This window comes from Anomaloglossus baeobatrachus, chromosome 1 (assembly GCF_048569485.1).
Source record: "Anomaloglossus baeobatrachus isolate aAnoBae1 chromosome 1, aAnoBae1.hap1, whole genome shotgun sequence".
Classification (NCBI taxonomy): Eukaryota; Metazoa; Chordata; class Amphibia; order Anura; family Aromobatidae; genus Anomaloglossus; species Anomaloglossus baeobatrachus.
The window spans coordinates 258,310,454-258,323,657 of NC_134353.1; positions in this window are offsets into that span (position 1 = coordinate 258,310,454).

Below are 13,204 nucleotides of genomic sequence, written 5' to 3' on the forward strand. Positions count from 1 at the left end.
GTTGCGTTTTTTCTGCAAAGCGCCGTATTGTGCCGCTCAGCAAACACTGGATGTGTGAAAGCAGCCTTAGCCATCTATTATCCTGTATGACAAGGGCATGTTGCGAAACTGCCTTCACCTGCATCTCCAGCTTCATTATCCCATAATAAAAATAATCTTCCTTTGGAAATCTTATAGCCCAAAAGGAAGCTCAATTTGCAGTTTGCAAGAGATCTTGATATTGGAGTTGTTCAGTTGAAAAAAGTGCTTAACCCCTTCGCCCCCGGCCACTAAAACACCCTAATAGTGAGAAGTATACAAGACACTCCCAAGATGGTTTGAAGAAATATTTTTTCATGTGCGTAACAAAAACGTTTTCGGTCCTATGTGGACCTTCCTCAGTAGCACATATGTGAGGGAAAACGCTGTGTGGGCTATCAGACGCGGAATCCATATGTGCTACTGAGGAAGGTCCACATAGGACCGAAAACTTTTTTGTTATGCACATGAATAAATATTTCTTCAAACCATCTTGGGAGTGCCTTGTATACTTCTCACTGTTTGGCTTTGCAACTTGAAGTGCACCCCAATATCTCCTAGACGCATATATAGGAAGTGCCATTCTCTTCTTGCTATAACTAAAACACCCTAATGACTGGGCAATTTTGCGCAATTTTGACCAGTGTCACTTTGACAGACTCTGGAACACTTCAACGGATCCCGGCGATTCTGACATTGTTTTTTCGTGACATATTGTACTTCATGATAGTGGTAAATTTAGGCCAATATTTTTTGCAGTTATTTGTGAAAATTTTGGAAAATTTGGAAAATTTCGCAATTTTCAAACTTTGAAAATTTATGGCCATACATCTGAGAATTATGTCACACAAAATAGTTACTAAATAACATTTCCCACTTGTCTACTTTACATGAGCGCAATTTACAAAACAATTTTTTTTTTCGTTAGGAAGTTAGAAGGGGTCAAAGTTCATCAGCAATTTCTTAGTTTTCCAACAAAATTTCAAAATCATTTTTTTAGGGACCACATAACATTTGAAGTGACTTTGAGAGGCCGAGGTGACAAAATACCCAAAAGGGACCCCATTCTAAAAACTGCACCCCTCATACTGCTCAAAACCACATCCAAGAAGTTTATTAAGCCTTCAGGTGTTTCACAGGAACCAAAGCAACGTGGAAGGAAAAAATGAAAATGTTACTTTTTAACACAAAAATGTTACTTTAGCCATAAAAGTTTGCATTTTCACAAGGGAGAAAAGAGAAAAGGCACCAAACAATTTATTGTGCAATTTCTCCTGAGTACGCTGATACCCCATATGTGGTAAAAAAAATCAATTGTTTGGGCGCACGGCGGAGCTCTGAAGGGAAGGCGCGCCATTTGAATTTTTGAACGCAAAATTAGCTGCACTCATTAGCGGACGCCATGTCGGGTTTGAAGACCCAGTGAGGTGCCTAAACAATGGAAACTAGAGCTCTCAAATATTTTTTCTAGCTGTTTGGTGAGCACTTTGAACCCCTGCGGGCTTCACAGAAGTTTATAGCGTTGAGCCGTGAAAAGAAAAAAAAAAAATTAACACAAAACTGTTGCTTCAACTAAGTCCCTTTTTTTTCACAAGGGTATCAGGAAAAAATGCACCATAAAATTTATAGTGCATTTTTTTCCTGAATACGACGATACCCCATATGTGGTAAAAATCAATTGCTTGGGCTCACAGCAGGACTCTGAAGGGAAGGAGCGCCATTTGAATTTTTTAAACGCAAAATTAGCTGGACTCATTAGCGGACGCAATGTCGGGATTGGAGACCCCTTGAAGTGCCTAAACAATGGAGCTCCCCCACAAGTTACCCCATTTTGGAAACTAGACCCCTCAAATGTATCTAGATGTGTGATGAGCCTTTTGAACCCCCGGGGGCTTCATAGAAATTGATAACGTTGATCCGTGAGAAAATATATATATATATATATATATATATATATATATATAATAATATATATAATTTTTTTTTTTTTACCACAAAACTTACTTGAACCAGGTAGCTTTTTTTTTCACAAGAGTATCAGGAAAAAATGCACCATATTACGTATTGTGCAATTTCTCCTGAATTTGACAGCAAATTTGGTTGGAATCATTAGCTGACGTGATGTTGCATTTGGAGACCCCGTGAGGTGCCTAAACAATGGGGTTACCCCACAAGTGACCCCATTTTGGAAACTAGTCCCCTCAAGGAATTTATCTAGATGTTTAGTGAGACCCTTGTTCCCCCAGGGGCTCCACAGAAGTTAACGTTCAACCGTGAACATTTTTTTTTTTTTTTTTTTTAACCACAAAATTTGTTTCAACCAGTTAGCTTTTTTTTTTTTTTTCTTTTCCCAACGGTATCAGGTAAAAATGCACCATAAAATTTATTGTGCAATTTTTCCTGAGTACGCAGATACCTCATATGTGGTGGAAATCAATTGTTTGGGCGCACGGCAGGGCTTGGAAGAAAAGGAGCGCCATCTGACTTTTCAAACGCACAGACGCCGTGCTTCTCTGATCGGCTGCTGCAGGACGCACGGTCGGATGAGATTCAAAAAGCGTCGGGGATACGGAAAAAAGTCCCGCTGAAAATTGAGCAAAAATGCGGATCCGTTATGTGCATCCCTGATCAGCGCTCGGCCGCTGCAGGACGCACACACGGGTGAGATGCAAAAAAACTACGCAAGATACGGACAAAAAAAAATCCTGCCGAAGATTGACCACGGATGCAGATAACGTTATCTGCATCACTGATCAGCGCTCGGCGGGACGGATGGGGTGTAAAAACGGACAGGGGATACAAAAAAAAAAAAAAATTCTCACAGTACCCAGAAGATTTGCAGATCACTGACCAAAGGGAACTGCAGGAGGAATAGAAAGCAGAAAGTGGACAGCTTCTTACAGGAGCAGCAGGCAGGAAGTTGGACAGCTCTTCAGAAGACCCAGGAAGGACCCAGCGATAGAGGCAGATGTGATCACGCCAGTGAAGACCTCTGACGACCCGGTGGACGCAGGTAGGGGACATCGGAGAGGGAGAGCAGATGGAGAGGGGGGGGAGGGGGAGACCGGAGAAGCAGACCCAGGAGAATGGGAGCAGAATAGAGATCGGGGGGAGATCGCGGCGGGGGGCACATCGGCACAGACGGGCCATCGTGGGAGTGCGCAGTGGCTACAGGGGGAGCACGCACGCAATACTCAGTGGGAGCAGCAACCTGAAGGACGTGACGTGGTACTACAAGTACCAGCCGGTTCACGCCGCAGACATGCTGGGGGAGGGCTTCCTAGACCAACACAAGCCTGAGGAGGGCGGTCACCTCCAGATCAGACCGCCCCACTGCACGCTGATTGGAGCGATCGTGCTATGACGCGCAATCGCTCCAATCAGTGCTGCAGGGGCTGGGGGGCGTCATGTTTTACCTCATAGCATGATCGCACTGGATCAGGCATTGTTTTAGCCGAAACCAGTGCGAACGATGTGGTTGGCGGTTCAGATTTGAACAGCCAATCACAATGATCGTCGATGGGGGGGGTGGCGATGCCACCCCTTCCTGGGGTCAAGCAAAGGTCCCCTGCTGTAAGAAACAGCAGGGAACCTCATTTGAAAGCTGTTGCTATGGCCACTGCAATCAAATGAACTTTAGGCAGTAAAGTTACGTCCCTGGTCGTTAAGTCACGTAAAAATAGGACATAACTTTACTGTCTGCGGTCTTGAAGGGGTTAAAGTGCACCAATCACCAGGATTTTCATATATAACCTAAAGCCAGTGCTATACTGGCACTATCAGGCTGATTCTATACATATCTTTAGTGGTCAGCTCAGATTTATAGGTTTTGAAACACAAGCAAGTAAAGTTTATAAAATGAGCAGCTTTTTAAATGGCAGCAGCTGATAGCTGGGGTGGGTATTCAGAGTGATTCCTGCCCCCTGCCTGTCCGTCCTCCCCATCTGTTTTTTATGCTTATTCTATTATAGAATCTCTTTACTAACGGACTAGAAGGACCTGTGCTGATGTCATACCCATGTGACCAGAAGGGGTGGGGCCTCAGCCAACAGAAAAATAATGTTCCTTCCTGGTATCAGCTATGTTGGCTGAGCCCCGGTCAGACACAAACATTACACAGTACATAGCAGGGCTACATACAGTATATAAGATTCTGAGCACAGGAATACTTTCTAAAACACATGCAATTGTGGAAATTATAATTCCAATTGATTAAAATGTACTTTGCTAGTGGTAAAACCCATTTTAAGGCCCTGTGTGCACTAGAAAAAGGATTTTTCTTAAGAAATTTCTTGATTGAAGGATTAGCGCACCTGCGTTAAAAAAGTCACCAATAACGCACCGAATAACTAATGCGTTTTTACTGCGTTTTGGTGGTGTTTTGGTGCGTTTTTTAATGCTTTAACAGCAATAAATAGTTTAGATAATAGATTGATAGAAAGATGGATAGACAGATGGATAGACAGATAATGGATAGGTATTTAATAGATAGAAAGATGAATAGATGAATAGATAGATAATGGATAGATGGATAGATAAATAGATAATGGATAGATAGATGAATAGATAGATAATAGATGGATAGATGAATAGATAGAGGGATAGATAAATAAATGGATAGATAATCAATAGATAGAATCCCTGTGAGGACTAACTGCAGTTCTCGCGAGCGGTAATGTGTTCACATTACTGACCGTGAGAATAGACCTGTAGTTACCTCTGCAGTCTCGTTACGAGGCTGCATTGAGTGTGTGTCAGATGCGGCTGCAGCAGTCTGCAAGCGTCATGGGACCTCTGTGGATTACGCCGGAGCTGTGTGTTGGGGGGGGGTAAGGGGGGGTTAATAAAGTGGTGAAAGAGGGGCTTACATGTGTTTGTCGTGATTTTTGCCATGTGTTTTGGGAACAGGTTTTTCCCATGAATGGGTGAAATCTGCACCAAAAATGCTGAAAGAATTAACATGCTGTAGATCTGCACCAAATCTGCAAGGAGAAAATACTCAACGTGTGCATGAGACAGCAGGATTGTCATTCACTTTGCCCGTATCAGAATTCTGTTCAGGTTTTGTGATGAATCTGCACTGAAAAACACCCAAAAAATGTGACAAATCTGTTACATGTGCACAGAGATTAAATTTTATATAAAATGTTGTACTATAACTTATCTACAGTTGCACACAAGCAACTTGAGAATCCCAACAGGCCACGGCACATTCAAGTGAAAGTATAAACAAAAAAACACCAGTGCTCATAATGAGATAAAATACAAAAAGATCTTTATTGATCTGACTATAGAGCTGCAGGTAGAAGGCAGGGGCCGTGTATCCCTGTCAAAGGGAAGATACAAAATATAATAAAGGATCTAGCTCCTGGGCTGCATTCTAGCAAGGTTCCTGTTGTTTTTTTGCTCCCTTTTAGACCAAATATAATACTTTATAAAGTTGTACCTTTTGGGATGCAAATTTTCTAAAACGTCCATGGGGGCGGGTTCTCTGGTGTGCGTTATGTCCCTCCTGCCGATTTACGCCGTCCCCCATCGCAGCATTTTATACTTCAGGATGCCGCCCAGTGAGCCCGTGGTCCGGCGCATGCGCAGTGCCACTGTAGCGGGACTGTGCACTGCGTGCACAGTGTGACAGGTGGTGACGTTTGCGCAGGCACGAGATTATGGGCGGCGCTGTGTTGTCATCGCAAGTGCCCGCCCATAATCTAGTGCCCGCGCTTTCCCCTCTGCCTCCAGCGTTCTGCACAAGCGCTGGCCAGATGATTGCACATCCCCTCTTTCCCGTCTTTCCCTGTAGCAGGAAATAGATGGGAGGAGCGGAGCAGGACACCACCGGTTACGGCCAGCGCTTGCGCAGAACGCTGAAGGCAGAAGGGAAAGCGCGTGCACTAGATTATGGGCGGGCACTTGCGATGATAATCACAGCGCCGCCCATAATCTCGTTGGGGGACGGCGTAAATCGGCAGGATGGACATAACAGACACCAGAGAGCCCGCCCCCATAGACAATTTAGAAATTTTGCATCCCAAAAGGTACACCTTTATAAAGTATTATTTTTGGTCTAAAAGGGGGCAAAAAAACAACAGGAACCTTGCTAGAATGCAGCCCAGGAGCTGCAGAGGGGGAAACATTTAGGTTTAAAGCAACATTTCTGATGACAGGTTCCCTTTAATGTTATGGGGCCCCCACCAGATTTTCTGCCCAGGGGCCCCCACCAACCTTAATCTGGCCCTGCTGCTAACTATAGCCTAATTGGAGAACGTACCATTTATGACCCGCAACACACATCCGTTTTTTTTGTACGTGTGCAGTACGTATTTGCACGTATCGGAGATACGGAGACCCATGTTATTCAATGGTAGATGGCACACACGTAAAATCACACGGAACGTGTGTCCTTGTGGTAAGTACGTGTGTGCGCTTTTCGACACGGACAACATGTCCATTTTTGGCCGACATCACGCAGGCACAGACCCGCTAAAGTCTATAGGTCCGTGCCTGCACGGACCACACACGGAGTATGTCCGTGTTCAGCACGTTTCGTCCGTGTGCGTTTTTAAACGAACAATGTTATTTTTTTTTTGTTAAATTCAGTATACTTACCTTTTTTTCATGATGTTCTCAGTCATACTTACATTGGCGCTCGGTCTGTTTCTTCCCCCGGCTCATACTTACCGCTCCCCGATCACCAGCGCTGCGAGGAACAGCTGTGCAGAGAATGCGCGGCAACAATAATTTTGAAAAAGCCGGCTGCTCATTAATCAATCTCGTATTCCCTGCTTTCCCCGCCCACAGGCGCCTGTGATTGGTTTCAGTCAGACACGCCCCCCACGCTGAGTGACAGCTGTGTCACTGCACCCAATCACAGCAGCAGGTGGGCGTGTCTATACTGTGCAGTAAAATAAATAAATAAATAATAAAAAAAAACGACGTGCGGTCCCCCACAATTTTAATACCAGCCAGATAAAGCCATACGGCTGAAGGCTGGTATTCAACCCATAGCTGCCACTAAATCCTAGATTAATCATGGCAGGCATCTCCCCAAGATACCTTCCATGAGTAATCTGTAAGTTATAGTAAATAAACACACACCAGAAAAAATCCTTTATTTGCAATAAAAAACACTACAAGTACCCTCGTTCACCACTTTATTAAGCACGAAAAACCCCTCCATGTCCGCGTATTCCACGGAGGTCCAGCGTCGCATCCAGCTCTGCTACATGGAGGTGACAGGAGCTGCAGAAGACACCGCCGCTCCTGTCAGCTCCACGCAGCAGCTGAAGACAGCCGCGCGATCAGCTGAGCTGTCACTAAGGTAACTCGCGGCCACCGCTGGATCCTCCAACTGTGACAGCAAGTCGCCCGAGTGACAGCGATGTATTCACAGGTGACTTGCTGTGACAGTGACAGCTCAGCTGATCGCGCGGCTGTCTTCAGTTGCTGCGTGGAGCTGACAGGAGCGGCGGTGTCTTCTGCAGCTCCTGTCACCTCCAAGTAGCAGAGCTGGATGCAACGCTGGACCTCCGTGGAATATGCGGACATGGAGGGGTTTTTCGTGCTTAATAAAGTGGTGAACGAGGGTACTTGTTAGTGTTTTTTATTGCAAATAAAGGATTTTTTCTGGTGTGTGTTTATTTACTGTAACTTACAGATTACTCATGGAAGGTATCTTGGGGACACGCCTGCCATGATTAATCTAGGAATTAGTGGTAGCTCCTTATTACCCTGATTGCCAACGCACCAGGGCAAATCGGGAAGAGCCGGGTACTGTCCCAGAACTGTCGCATATAATGTATGCGGCAATTTTGGGCGGCTGCTGACTGATGTTGTTAGGCTGGGGGGCTCCCCATAACGTGGGGCTCCCCATCCTGAGAATACCTGCCTTCAGCCGTATGGCTTTATCTGGCTGGTATTAAAATTGTGGGGGACCGCACGCCGTTTTTTTTCTATTATTTATTTATTTATTTATTTTACTGCACAGTATAGACACGCCCACCTGCTGCTGTGATTGGGTGCAGTGACACAGCTGTCACTCAGCATGGGGGGCGTGTCTGACTCTAACTAATCACAGGCGCCTGTGGGCGGGGAAAGCAGGGAATACGAGATTGATTAATGAGCGTCCGGCTTTTTCAAAATAGTTAAAGCTGCCGGAGTTTTAATAACAGCTGAGCTGCGCCACCCCGGAGATCGGGGATCGGTAAGTATGAGAGAGGGCTGCTCACTTCAGTCACTCAGGGGATTAGCGGTCACCGGTGAATCCTGCACAGGTGACCGCTAATCAGGACGTGACACAGACAGAGCCGCGGCATGACAATGAAGTCGGGTGAAGTTCACCCGAGTTCATTCTTATCGCGCAACTCTGTCTGCTGTCAGCCAACATCTATAAACGACATTTTGCATCACAAACACGGATTGCATTGGTGATAATCAGGATCCAACTTTCCCATTACCATGTACAAGGGGCTTTATATCAGTGTAGACGAATAAGTGTAAAAGAGATGGATGTAAGTTAGATTACAAGGATCTATAATTTTAATCACTTTTTTCAGATACCATCCATAAGTAGCAGCAATTTTTAAAGTCTTGAAGACTAGGCTAAATTTTTGATATCTGACCAGTGTTACTTTTTGAAGTAATAATCCGGGAACTCTGGAAACAGATAAGTTGCGTACACAGATGCTACTACCCCTCCTTAAATTGGCGCATCAGATTGGAGACAGGCAAAGAGGCTTGTGCGCTTTTCTGATACCGTTGCTAAAATGCCCCTATGGCGGAAGATGAACTTTCCCATACTGTCAGACCACCCATCGTCCGTATTTTGGAGCTCACACAGAATTCTCTCTTTAGGTAATGTATATGAGCAAAATGTTAACCCCTTCAGCCCCGGGGCACTTTCCGTTTTTGCGTTTTTGTTTTTTGCTCCCGTTCTTCCGAGAGCCGTAACTTTTTTATTTTTCTGTTAATCTTGCTATATGAGGGCTTGTTTTTTGCGGGACAAGTTGTACTTTTAAATGAAATCATAAGTTTTACCATATGGTGTACTGGAAAACAGCAAAAAAATTCCAAATGTGGAAAAAATGCAAAAAAAGTGTGAGGGCACAATAGTTTTTGGGATGTTTTATTCACGGTGTTCACTATATGGTAAAACTGATGTATGGGTATGATGCCTGAGGTCGGAGCGAGTTTGTGGGCACCAAACATGTATAGGTTTACTTGTATCTAAGGGGTTAAAAAAAATTCACAAGTTTGTCCAATAAAAGTGGCGCACGTTTTGCGCCATTTTCTGAAACACGTAGCGTTATTTTTTGGGATCTATGGCTCAGTGTTAGCTTATTTTTTGCGTCTCGAGCTGACGTTTCTAATGGTAACATTTTTACGCAGATGCTACGTTTTGATCGTCTGTTATTGCATTTTGCGTAAAACTTGCGGCGACCAAAAAACGTAATTTTGGCGTTTGGAATTTTTTTGCCACTACGCCGTTTACCAATCAGATTAATTGATTTTATATTTTGATAGATCGGGCATTTCTGAACGCGGCGATACCAAATATGTGTATATTTATTTATTTTTTAACCCTTTAATTTTCAATGGGGGGAAAGGGGGGTGATTTGAACTTTTAGGGTTTTTTTTTTTTTATTTTTTAAAACTTTTTTTTTTACTTTTTTTTATTTTACTAGTCTCCCTAGGGGGCTATAGCGATCAGCAATCCGATCGCTATTATCTATCTGCTGATCACAGCTATACAGCTGTAAACAGCAGATACAGTCACTTTCTTTTTCCCTCTGCTCCGTGCCGAGGAAAAACGAAAGTGAAACATCATAGCTGCAGGCATCATCACATGACCCTGTGCTACGATGGCAACCACCAATATCACGTGATCACGCACGTGACTTTCGGTGGGGGCGGCGGTAAGTAAAAAACATGGCCGCGCGCATTTAGATCTTGCTGCCAGACTTTGGCAGCAAGATTTAAGGGGTTAATGGCCGCGGGTGGAATTGATTCCACCCGCGGCTAGCAGGCACACATGTCAGTTGTTGAAAACAGCTGATATGTGTGCCGACCGCCGCCGCCTGCCTGCGGCAGGGGGCGGGGCTTAACAGGACACGCTCCATGACTGATATATCCGTCCATGGTCGTGAAGGGGTTAAAGTCCTTTGATTAGATCCAGTCCATATGTCGCGGGCGGAGGAGGGGACGCTGCGCTCACCCACTGCTCGGGTCCGGCTGCTGCTGCTACTGCTGATTGGTGGTGGCTCGAGCGGTGGGCCGGATCCCGGGGACTCGAGCGGCGTTCCTCGCCCGTGAGTGAAAAGGGGTTTGGTTTTGGGGATTTATTGTCCGTGACGCCACCCACGGTTGTGGTGAGGTTGTGACACCACCGCTGCTCTGGACGGGGATCCCGGGACCGATGACTGGGAGCAGCTTGGATGTTGGTTCTCCCCTCCGTGGGTAGGGGTTGGTTGTCCCGGGGCCCGGTGAGGTGGGTAAGGATGGATGGCAGGCGGGTTACGGGGCCTGGTGAGGTGCAGGGTCGCGGGGGCAGTGCTGTGCCGCACGGCACGGTGGTACTCACTCAGCCAGTAACGAATACACAGTCTCCGGTAAAACAAACGGCTGGATGGACGGGTCCCACAGACGGCTGCGGTGTTTCTCCTCAGGTTGATGGTGACTGCCTTTCCCTGCACCTGTGTAGTGTGTACGGTTCCAATGGGTTCCCACTGGTAACCCGCTCCCCAGCTTGAATGGGTGCTGAAGGAGCCCCTTTTGCCCGCAGGCTCTGGCCCTGGGAACTTTAGCCTTGGCGGTGACTGTGTTTCCCTTCACGGTTTGAGCTGTCGCCTTCTATCAGGACTTGGCTGCTGGGAAACCCCGGAGGTTCCCATCGCTAACGGATTTGACAAATTGGACGGCGACTCCTAGCCTTGTCGGGGTCTGTAAGCATTTATCTTTGCTCGCCGGTCCGGTACCGCCGGGCCACCGCCCGTCCACGGTTCTTTCGGTTCGCTCCAATCGGCCTCTCCTGCAGACGGTCACCCCCGTCTGCCAACCTTGCTGTACCGTCCGGGCCACACACCCGGACCGCTTTCTGTCTGCTCCTCTACCACTTCACTCCTCAAACTTCAAACTCTATCTCTCCAACTGATCTGCCACCCTTTTTCCGCCTCCAGGACTGTGAACTCCTCGGTGGGCGGGACCAACCGCCTGGCCCACCCCCTGGTGTGGAAATCAGCCCCTGGAGGAAGGCAACAAGGATTTTATGTTTGGCTTTGGTGTGCCTAACCGGGGTGTGGGGTGTGTTGGTGTTGTTCTGTGACGACCTGGCTTGTCCAGGGCGCCACACATATATATCATCTCTAGGTGTTTAGATTCCTGCAGCTCAGGGCTGTCCTACATCTCATTTAGAAAGTATTTATAAATACTTAAAGGGAACCTGTCAGGTCCAATATGCACCCAGAACCACGAGCAGTTCTGGGTGTATATTGCTAATGCCTGTCTAACTGTCCCTGTCTACACTAGCATAGATAAAGGGATCTATAGAAAAAGTATTTCTAAAGATCTTTTACCGTATGCTAATGAGTGCAGGGACTAGTCCCCTGTGTGTTAGTTCCCCGACCAGTCGTCCCTCATTAACATATTAGTACACCCCTGCTGGCGTGCTAACATGCTAATGAATGTGCAGTGTCAAAGGATGATCTCTCACCTCTCGGCCGCCAGGGGTGACTAACGCCCAGGGGACTAGTGCCCTCGCTGATTAGCATACAGTAAAGGATCTTTAGAAATACTTTTTCTAAAGATCTTTTATCTATGCTAGTGTATATTGATCGCTTTCTTTTGACTGGAGGTTTTCTCAATTTTGTCCTCCCTGACCTCTTTCCCTATATCCATTGATCCACTGCTCTGTGTTTTTGGAGTTATGGACGAGGGGTCTTGGACTCATCACATTGAGATTTTGCTATGGCAGGCTCTTTTTATGGCTAGGACACTCATAGCGTTACATTGGATGGGCAACTCTCACCCAACTACTCGTGCTTGGATAGAGCTAGTCAATACAATGGTTCCATTTGAATGGATTTTATACCAAAATAGAGGATGTCCTGAAAAGTTTGCTAAGGTCTGGAAGATGTGGAACTCCTCCACCCTGACAACATCCACCTAATCATGTTGCTTCTTTTCCTTCTCTGCCTATGAGATGTATTCTGTTAATAATGAACTCGGGTCTGTTTCAAATGCTTTAAGGTTGGTGCCCAATGGCAGAAGAGGTTACCCTGTTATTCTAGTTCTTCTTTTAGTTGTTTTATCTTCTTCAGGTACTTCAGATCCACAGCTTATTCATGCTGGATAGAAGCACTATTAATTTGCAATGGTTCGATATCAGGCTGTATTATGCTATTCATGTTGCGATTCCTTCTTATTGTATTCTTGTATGTGTATGCTTTCTATTTCTTCAACTTATACCTGTTATATTTTGGTTGTTTACTAAATAAGTTTAAAAAAAAATACTATTTGTGTTGAAGGCCTGCACAAGTATACAACTCTTTTCATCTCTGATTGGATACTGAGGTAGAAGCACAGAATAATTAATCAGTATTTATTGGAGCACATATTTGGCCCTAGTTAGATGCAGAATTAGCAATTTGGAACTGGACTGCAGATTTTGCACTATTTAGATGCAGGAATAGCAATTTGGAGGCGGACTATAAATTCTGCACTATTTAGAGGCAGAAATAGGAAGTTTTAGCTGGACTACAGATTTTGCACTATTTAAATGCAGATATAGCACTTTTGAGCTGGAGCACAGATTTGGTCCTATTTAAAAGCAGAAATAGCATTTTGGAGCTGGAGCAAAGAATTGGCCCTATATAAGAACAGAAATATCAATTTCGAGCTAGAGCACAGATTTGGCCCTATTTAAAAGCAGAAATAGTACTTTGGAGCTGGAACAAAAATTTGGCCCTATTTAAATGCAGAATAACACCGTGTGTCCACATATTCACCGCATGGCCCCATTTGATATGCAGAGGGACATGCGACTTAGGCATCCAATGACATAAGCCCTTGTGTCTGAACCTTGTAGATGTTTTCTGCACCCTGATTGCCATACATAAAGTTAAGAAAAAATAAATAAAATTCGTCATTCCTCTGACCTCTCCTCACCCTTTCTCCTCATCAATCACGTCCCCCT